Genomic DNA, 10,512 nt, shown 5'->3' on the forward strand with positions numbered 1-10,512 from the left:
GTCCTGCCTGATACCCACTCAACCCCTCCCATGCCACCCCTTCCCTATCTCCCCCCTGGCAATCACCATCCCTGCCCCTGTTGTGGCGGTATCCACCTATATTAAAGGCTGATCAGAACTGATTTTATATTAAATCATATATTCACTTTACATTAAAAGTTGATCAGAGCTGATGCTATATTAAATCATGTATTTAACCTTATATTAAAAACTGATGATTGATGAGTCCATTATCAATGTAAACTATTACTGATCGCAATAATATTTTTAAAATATGTATTATCTTTGTAAGGGTCCAAATGCAGTGAACTCATTAAGTCTAGTGGCTTTGCCATTAAGGGAGGTTATTGCTTGTCTAGTGGCCTTGCCACTAAGGGATGCTACTGCTTGGCAAGAGACCTTGCCAAGAAGGGAGGCTGGTGTTTTTCTGGAGATAGCTACCAGAGGTATCAACCTCGTATCTTTAGAAACAGGTGCCTGATAGGCCTCCATTCTCCGCTTTGCCGTTGGATTGGGAGTACAGGGTACTGGAAGTCACATGGGCAAAATTGTACCGCCTGGCAAAGTTGGACCATTCCTGGCTGGCGAAGCAGGGGCCATTGTCCGGCATAACCGTGAGCGGGATGCCGTGTCGAGCAACGGTTTCTTTACATGCACAAATGACGGCAGACGAGGTGATGTCGTGCAACCGTATCACCTCCGGGTAATTCAAAACGTAGTCCACGATCAGGACATAGTCTCTACCCAGTGCGTGGAACAGGTCGATGCCCACTTTGGTCCATGGTGACGTGACCAACTCATGGGGCTGCAGAGTCTCACGTGGTTGGGCCGGCTGGAAGCGCTGACAAGTGGAGCAGTTGAGCACTGTGTTGGCTATGTCCTCATTAATGCCGGGCCAGTACACTGCCTCTCGGGACCATCGGCGGCACTTTTCCTTGCCAAGGTGGCTATCGTGTAGTTGTTCCAGGACAAGTTGGCGCATGCTATGTGGGATGACAATGCGGGCCAGTTTTAGCAGAATACCGTCTACTACCACCAGATCATCTCTGATATTATAGAACTGAGGGCATTGGCCCTTGAGCCACCCGTACGTTAGGTGGCGCATGACACGCTGTAGCAAGGGGTCAGCCGCCGTCTCGCGGCAAATTTGGATGAGGCGTTCATCCGTGGCAGGTAGATTGGAGGCCATGAATGCCACATGGGCGTCAACCTGGCAGATAAATCCCGCTGGGTCACATGGCGTGTTGACTGCCCTGGAGAGAGCGTCAGCAATGATGAGGTCTTTGCCTGAGGTGTATACCAGCTGGAAGTCATATCGCCGGAGCTTGAGAAGAATACGCTGGAGGTGAGGCGTCATATCGTTCAAGTCTTTCTGTATTATATTGACCAGCGGGCGATGGTCGGTCTCGACGGTGAATTGAAGAAGTCCGTAGACATAATTGTGAAACTTAACCACACCGGTCAGAAGGCTCAGGCACTCCTTTTCTATCTGCGCGTAGCGCTGCTCCGTGGGGGTCAACGCACGTGACGCATATGCAACGGGGGCCCATGATGAGGCCTCATCATGTTGAAGGAGCACTGCCCCAATGCCGGATTGACTGGCATCGGTCAAAATTTTGGTCTCCTTTGCTGGATCAAAGGAAGCTAAGACCGGGGCCGTGGTCAGTTTTGCTTTGAGTTCTCTCCATTCACGCTCGTGGGCAGGGAGCCATTGGAAGTCTGTCGTCTTCCTGACCAGGTTCCTGAGAGCCGTGTATGAGAGGCGAGGTGAGGGATAAATTTCCCGAAAAAATTGACCATGCCCAGAAATCGGAGGACTGCCTTCTTGTCCTCTGGTGTTTTCATAGCTGTGATGGCAGCTACCTTGTCTGCATTCGGCTGCACACTCAATTGGGAGATGTGGTCCCCGAGGAACTTGAGTTCCGTCTGACCAAAAGAGCATTTGGCCCTGTTGAGGCAGAGGCTATGCTCATGTATACGTCTGAATGTGCGCTGGAGGTGACTAACATGCTCCTGCGGAGTGGTGGACCAAATGATTATGTCATCGACATAGACGCAAACACCTTCAATGCCTTCCATCATTTGTTCCATAATCCTATGGAACACTTCTGATGCAGATATGATCCCGAACGGCATCCTGCTGTAACAATATCTGCCAAAGGGGGTATTAAATGTGCAAAGTTTCCTGCTGGATTTATCGAGCTGGATTTGCCAGAATCCTTTTGAGGCGTTGAGTTTGGTGAAGAGCTTGGCGCGAGCCATCTCACATGTGAGCTCTTCGCGCTTGGGAATTGGTAATGCTCCCTCATGATATTGCGATTCAGATCCTTGGGATCAATGCAAATTCTCAATTCGCCGGAAGGCTTTTTTACACACACCATGGAACTGACCCAGTCGGTCGGTTCCGTGACTTTGGAAATCACTCCTTGGTTCTGGAGGTCCTGCAGCTGCTGCTTGTGGCGGTCCTTAAGGGGTGCTGGGACCCTGCGAGGTGCGTGCACCACACGCGTGGCATTCGGTTTTAATAAAATCTTGTAGGTGTAAGGGAGCATGCCCATGCCCTCGAAGACTTCGTGGTACTGGTTAATAATGGCGTCGAGCTGTGCCCTGAAGTCAGTGTCCTGAAAGGCAGACGCGTCAGCAGGAGAGAGAGAGTGAACTCTCTGGACTAGGTTCAACAGCTTGCATGCCTGCGCGCCAAGCAGGGAGGCTTTCGAGGAGCCCACGATTTTGAAGGGAAGGATGGCTTTGCGTGACTTGTGCGTCACTTCGAGCTGACAATTGTCGCTGTCTTCAATGGCATTGCCATTATAATCTAATAGCTGGCAGGCTGATGGGAGGATGGCTGGTTTGACACGAAGGCTTTCGAGGTCAGACCTCAATGAGATTGGCGGAGGCACCAGTGTCCAGGCGGAATCGTATTTAGGACCGGTTGACCGTAAGGGTGGCACACCACTCATCGTCTGGATCGATGCTGTATACCGATAGAGGCTGGATTCTTTGCTTCGGGGACACCCTGTTTTTTGTAACGATACCGATTCGAAAAGGTGCCTTCGGGTCCTCGGTGTCAATATCGGGTTGTAGGTCCGCATCGGACTCGGTGGGTTGAATGGCCCGGACTTTCCTGCGAGTCTGGCAGAAGCGATATGAATTGGCAGGCCGAGCTGATCTGCATAAAGCAGCAGAGTGTCCAAGTTTGCCACATCTCAGGCATTGTTGGGATTTGGCAGGGCATTGCCGCTTTAAGTGGGCGGAGCCACAGTTGCCGCACGATGTAGCGTCAGTACGTTCGCTGCGCCACCGCGCATGCGCGGTGCGGCCATACGTGGTGCATGCCTGCGCAGTACGTTCATTGACGTCGCCGTCCCCTCGTTCGGTGCGCACAAGCGCGGGAGTCCGCGAAAAGCGGGCAAAATGGCCGCCCTCATCCAGGCTGAGGCCCTGGAGTTGCTTGATTGCTTGGACCCGTTCCGCCTCGTGGGGACCTTGCCGCGCCGTTTTAGCCACTTGGATGTGGGAATACCGACTAGTGACGTGTTTGTGTAGCACGCAGGTCTCGATGGCGGTCGCTAGGGTGAGCTGCTTTACCTTGAGGAGCTGCTGGTGTAGGGGGTCCGACTGAACACCGAAAACGATCTGGTCGCGTATCATGGAGTCGGAGGTGGGCCCGTAATTACAGGACTGTGCAAGGATGTGGAGGTAGGTGACAAAGGACTGGAAAGGTTCATCCTTACCCTGCAAACGCTGTTGGAATACATAGCGCTCAAAACTTTCATTCACCTCTATGTTGCAGTGACTGTCAAACTTGAGGAAGACCGTCTTGAATTTTGATTTATCTTCATCATCAGCAAAGGTGAGAGAATTGAAAATGTGGATGGCATGTTCCCCGGCCATGGATAGGAAGAGAGCGATTTTCTTGGTGTCCGAGGCATCTTCCTGGTCTGTGGCTTCCAGGTAGAGCTGGAAGCGTTGTTTGAATATCTTCCAATTGGCCCCCAGGTTGCCGGTGATGCGGAGCGGCGGCGGCGGGCGGACGCTGTCCATTTTGCAGGATGACTGTATGCTGGTAGGTATCACTTGCAGGTAGGTCTAAGAAGTTCTAATATTTTGCAACTCCTGGTATCATGATGTGTTGGGTGTTCTGGATCCGTGGAACACATACAGGCCACCAACACTTAAAATAGTGCAACACTATTTTATTAAGTTAGAAACTGTTGAACATACTTTCACTGTGGGTTAACACGATGTTAGATTAAACTAAAGACCTATGCCTGTCCCAACCAGTCTATGCACTCAGCACATGGTGAGGACCTGTGCTGTAAGCTGTAAGCTCTGTCCTTGTAGGAGGCTGCATCCCGAATGAGCGGGAACTCGGATGCCCCCTATATAGTGAGTGTGCTCTAACTGGTGATTGGCTGCGGTGTTGTGTGTGTTGATTGGTCTTGCTGTGTGTCCATCAGTGTGCGTGTATCTGCACCATGATATGCTGGTGTATATCATGACAACCGCCACCTGGATCTCCAGCTTTCTTGCCTCCCTCATCGGCAACAGTTCCTTGGTCAGGAACGTCTTCCATCCATCTCCAGGTGAGGGGGGGGAGGAGGGTGTTCGGTCGTTGGTCTCCCTCTCTGGGGTGGCCAGAGACCACATGGGTCCGCCGACTCATCCGCCCGCTGCTCTTGGCCTTTCCCTCCGCTCCTGCCATCTCCACGGCCTCTCGATCTTTCTTTCGCGGGCATGTTGTTCTTCTCTTCCTTTCTTATTTATGGGTGAAATAAGTCCAAATTTGCAGGCTAAATTCGGCTAGAACTGCTTCTTTGGTTGTATTCTGGAGTAGAGCCACCTTATGCACGATTGCTCAGCACATCACCACCACTGGAACCACTGGATTGAAATTTAAGATGCATTTCCAAGATGGTTCTCCCTCTCGATAGATTTCTGCCTTTTTTGAATACGCCTGAAGCAATGATGGCCACGGTCATGATCTTCATGTCAGGCAATGCAACACCACAACTTCAAAACATACCAGAACTGCAACTTGGACTAAACTTGATTGACATTTTTTTCATGTTCATTGTAAACTAATCTTTGCTGAGAATTTTTTTCAGGTAATCCTAGAGTAATAGAGTGGAATAAACTGACCTTTCCTTTTTTAAATTAGAAGTCTTTGCTGCTGGGTTATTTCAAATTGAATTTCTCACCATGTGGTTAATACATACACAAATATATTGTTTATGGGTGATTTGGGGAAAGCATCCGTGACAGTTGATATAAAACTACTTGGAGGCCAAAGTCCAGTTTGCACTACAGGCACCAGACTTTGTTGAGGGGCTGCTGAGGTATCTCCTGCTGCTGCAGCACGAAGCGTCTCGCGACCAGAGAAGCGGCTGACCCGAGACTCTCTGCCCCTCTGTGCAGTAAAAGCGGGCAGCAACAGGGGGGTTGCAGCAGCCGCTAGTGTGAAGAGACAGAAGCCGAGGAAACTTGGCCTGTCTGAGGACTGAAGGTGGACTGAAAGGCCTTTCTCGGTCATCTTTATTTTGGCATGCCGCTTTTACCCCTTAAACTATCGAGTCTTTTATTATTTATAATATTTGGTTAACATGGAAAGGAGTTGACCGCACGCGCTATTTAAGATGGAAATGTGCACCTCGTAGTTTAAAAATCGCAGCAATCTCCTTCCTCTCACATGTGGAGGCCGGGCGGGTGTGCTTGTGGAATTACATAAGCGAGAGAAAGTTACACAATGTTTCAAAGTTAATTCTTGTCCAAGAGCAACATTGAGCAAAGAGACTCCTCCAGCTAGGCCGGCAGCTACCGCAGGGCACTGAGGGCGCCTGCTGCTAGTGTGCACAATGTATTTTGGAACAGAACAGAAATTAGCGGAGGGATAAATTAAAAGGGGCCTCTCCTAAAAAAGACAAATGGAGCACAGACCAAAAAGAACAACAAGGAACGGAAACTTAGCTAGTGTGCAGGTAAGAAACAGGGAGGGACAACCAAAGATCAGGCAGATGTTTAGTCTGCAACATATAATGATTATATTGCCCAAACCTGATCATCAGAGATAAGAGAGTAGCGACTCAACAGCTCAACTAAAGCAATAGCAGCAGTTCTGAGTTTCGCTTCGGATAAACCAAAAAGCCTGATTTTCGAAGTGTAATTTATGACCAGCAAAACTGCAGCAGACCATGGAGTGTTTTTTGAGTCAAAAATCAAAATAGATAATTGAAAAAAAAAGTGTTTGCCTAGGTTGCGCAGACTAGGGGCGAGATTCTCCGACCCCCCAGCGGGTCGGAGAATGGCCGTTGGCCGCCGTGAATTCTGCCCCCGCCGCCCGCCGAAGTCTCCGAAGGGAGAAAAGTCGGCAGGGCGTTAATGGCGCCGCAGACCTCGGAGAATGGCACGGCGTGGGCGCAAGGCAATGGAGTTTGAGGCTGCCGATATTCTCCCGTCCGGATGGGCTGAAGTCCTGCCGATGTGATTACGGGTCACGTCGGCGTCAATCAAACCACCTTTCAATCGGCGTCAACCTGTGCTCAAGGTTCACGCCGACCAGCGTGGAGGTGGGTGATGGCCTGGGGGTTGGCCGCTGGAGAGGCGATGGCGTGGCCGCAGTCTGAACGTGTGGGGGAGAGTGTGTGTAGGGTTTTGTGTGTGTGTGTGCGGCGGGGGGGGGGAGGGGTTAGAGTGGGCTGGGTTCCGGGGGAGTGCCGGGGAGGAGGATGGGGTCCGTGCCGGGGAGGAGGATGGGGTCCGTGCCGGGGAGGAGGATGGGGTCCGTGCCGGCATGGGGGATGGGGTACGTGCCGGAGAGGGGGATGGGGTCCGTGCCGGAGAGGGGGGTTGGGGGGGGGGGGTCCGTGCCGGGGAGGAAGATGGGGTCCGTGCCGGGGAGGGGGATTGGGGGGGGGGGTCCGTGCCGGAGAGGAGGATGGGGTCCGTGCCGGGGAGGAGGATGGGGTCCGTGCTGGGGTGGGGGATGGGGTCAGTGCCGGGAGAGGAGGATGGGGTCCGTGCCGGGGAGGGGGATGGGTTCCGTGCTGGGGAGGAGGATGGGGTCCGTGCCGGGGAGGAGGATGGGGTCCGTGCTGGGGAGGGGGATGGGTTCCGTGCTGGGGAGGAGGATGGGGTCCGTGCCAGGGAGGGGGATGGGGTCCGTGCCGGGGAGGAGGATGGGGTCCGTGCCAGGAGGGGGATGGGGTCCGTGCCGGGAGGACGATGGGGTCCGTGCGGGGAGGACGATGGGGTCCGTGCCGGGGAGGAGGATGGGGTCCGTGCCGGGGAGGGGGATGGAATCCGTGCCGGGGAGGGGGATGGGGGGGGGGGGGGGTTCCGTGCTGGGGAGGGGGATAGGATCCGTGCCGGGGAGGAGGATGGGGTCCGTGCCGGGGAGGAGGATGGGGTCCGTGCCGGGGAGGAGGATGGGGTCCGTGCCGGGGAGGGGGATGGGATCCGTGCCGGGGAGGGGGATGGGATCCGTGCCGGGGAGGGGATGGGGGGGGTCCGTGCCGGGGAGGGGGATGGGGTCGGTGCCGGGGAGGAGGATGGGGTCCGTGCCGGGGAGGAGGATGGGGTCCGTGCTGGGGAGGAGGATGGATCCGTGCCGGGGAGGGGGATGGGGGGGGGTCCGGGCCGGGGAGGGGATGGGGTCGGTGCCGGGGAGGAGGATGGGGTCCGTGCCGGGGAGGAGGATGGGGTCCGTGCCGGGGAGGGGAAGGGGTCCGTGCCGGGGAGGGGGATGGGGGGGGGGGGGGGGTCCGTGCCGGGGGAGGGGGATGGGGTCCGTGCCGGGGAGGAGGATGGGGTCCGTGCCGGGGAGTAGGATGGGTCCATGCAGGGGAGGAGGATGGGGTCCGTGCATGGTAGGGGGGGGGGTTCCGTGCCGGGGAGGGGGGATGGGGTCCGTGCCGGGGAGTAGGATGGGGTCCATGCAGGGGAGGGGAAGGGGTCCGTGCCGGGGAGGAGGATGGGGTCCGTGCCGGGGAGGAGGATGGGGTCCGTGCCGGGGAGGGGGGGGGTTCCGTGCCGGGGAGGGGGATGGGGTCCGTGCCGGGGAGGAGGCTGGGGTCCGTGCCGGGGAGGGGAAGGGGTCCGTGCTGGGGAGGAGGATGGGGCCCGTGCCGGGGAGGGGGATGAGGTCCGTGCCGGGGAGGGGGATGGGGTCCGTGCCAGGGAGGAGGATGGGGTCCGTGCCGGGGAGGGGGATGGGGGGACGGGGCCCATGCCGGGGAGGAGGATGGGGTCCGTGCCGGGGAGGGGGATGGGGGTCCGTGCCAGGGAGGAGGATGGGGTCCGTGCCGGGGAGGGGAATGGGGGGGACGGGGCCCGTGCCGGGAGGAGGATGGGGTCCGTGCCGGGGAGGGGGATGGGGTCCGTGCCAGGGAGGAGGATGGGGTCCGTGTCGGGGAGGGGAAGGGGTCCGTGCCGGGGGAGGGGGATGGGGTCCGTGCCGGGGAGGGGGATGGGGTCCGTGCCGGGGAGTAGGAAGGGGTCCGTGTTGGCGAGGGGAAGGGGTCCGTGCTGGGGAGGAGGATGGGGTCCGTGCCGGGGAGGAGGATGGGTTCCGTGCCGGGGAGGGGGATGGGGTCCGTGCCGGGGAGGAGGATGGGATCCGTGCCGGGGAGGAGGATGGGGTCCATGCAGGGGAGGGGAAGGGGTCTGTGCCGGGGACGAGGATGGGGTCCGTGCCGGGGAGTAGGAAGGGGTCCGTGCTGGGGAGGAGGATGGGGTCCGTGCTGGGGAGGAGGATGGGGTCCGTGCTGGGGAGTAGGAAGGGGTCCGTGCCGGGGAGGAGGATGGGGTCCGTGCCGGGGAGGAGGATGGGGTCCGTGCTGGGGAGGAGGATGGGGTCCGTGCCGGGGAGGGGGATGGGGTCCGTGCCGGGGAGGGGGATGGGGTCCGTGCCGGGGAGGAGGATGGGGTCCGTGCCGGGGAGGAGGATGGGGTCCGTGCCGGGGAGGGGGATGGGGGGACGGGGCCCCTGCCGGGGAGGAGGATGGGGTCCGTGCCGGGGAGGGGGGGTGGGGTCCGTGCCGGGGAGTAGGAAGGGGTCCGTGTTGGCGAGGGGAAGGGGTCCGTGCTGGGGAGGAGGATGGGGTCCGTGCCGGGGAGGAGGATGGGGGGACGGGGCCCCTGCCGGGGAGGAGGATGGGGTCCGTGCCGGGGAGGGGGATGGGGTCCGTGCTGGGGAGGAGGATGGGGTCCGTGCTGGGGAGGAGGATGGGGTCCGTGCCGGGGAGGGGGATGGGGGGACGAGGCCCCTGCCGGGGAGGAGGATGGGGTCCGTGCCGGGGAGGGGGATGGGGTCCGTGCCGGGGAGTAGGAAGGGGTCCGTGTTGGCGAGGGGAAGGGGTCCGTGCTGGGGAGGAGGATGGGCTCCGTGCCGGGGAGGGGGATGGGGTCCGTGCCAGGGAGGGGGATGGGGGGGACGGAGCCCGTGACGGGGAGGAGGAAGGGGTCCGTGCCGGGGAGGGGGATGGAATCCGTGCCGGGGATGGGGATGGGGTCCGTGTCGGGGAGGGGAATGGGGGGGGGGGTCCGTGCCGGGGAGGAGGATGGGGTCTGTGCCGGGGAGGAGGATGGGGTCTGTGTCAGGGAGGGGGATGGGGTCCGTGTCGGGGAGGGGGATGGGGTCCGTTCCGGGGAGGAGGATGGGGTCCGTGCCGGGGAGGGAAGATGTCCGTGCCGGGGAGGTGGATGGGGTTCGTGCCGGCAGGCTGCCGCAGAGGGACAGGCAGCAGCCGCCCAGGCTGGAGGACACTTGACCGACAGGACGAGGAGGGGGAGGAGGATGTCGCGGCCCCACGGCAACGGAGGCACCTGAGGGCGCCCCGTGTGTACCGGCCCCGGCAGTCATACCAGGACCTCACGGACCGAGAATGCAGGAGGAGACACCGGATGAGCCGGGAAACCGTGGCATACATCTGCCACCTGCTGGTGCACCTGTCACCGCGTGGCACTGGCCCTCTCCCCGTGTCCGTCAAGGTTACGGTGGTCCTGAACTTTTATGCAACAGGGTCATTCCAGGCACCGAGTGGGGACCTGTCCGGCATATCGCAGACATCGGTGCACCGGTGCATCCGGGCAGTGACAGACGCCCTATATGCCATGGCGCACCGCTACATCCGCTTCCCTGTGGACTGGGCCAGCCAAGATGCCCGGGCCGTGGGCTTCTCTGCCGTGGCCGGGTTCCCCACGGTCCAGGACGCGATTGATGGGATGCGGTCACCTGCAGATAACAGGGCCGTGTTCACCAATAGGAAGGGGACCTATTCGATGAACATATAGGTGGTCTGCGACCACCGCATGATGATCCTGCACGTCTGCGCCCGTTACCCGGGCAGTGTACACGACTCATACGTGTTGTCGCGGTCATACATCACTGGCATGTACGAGGTACGCCATCCCCGGCTGAGGGGCTGGTTGCTGGGCGACAGGGGCTACCCTGGCGATCGTGGCTGATGACGCCTATACGGAGGCCACGCAATGAGGCGGAGAACCGCTACAATG

This window comes from Scyliorhinus torazame, chromosome 14 (assembly GCF_047496885.1).
Source record: "Scyliorhinus torazame isolate Kashiwa2021f chromosome 14, sScyTor2.1, whole genome shotgun sequence".
Lineage (NCBI taxonomy): Eukaryota > Metazoa > Chordata > Chondrichthyes > Carcharhiniformes > Scyliorhinidae > Scyliorhinus > Scyliorhinus torazame.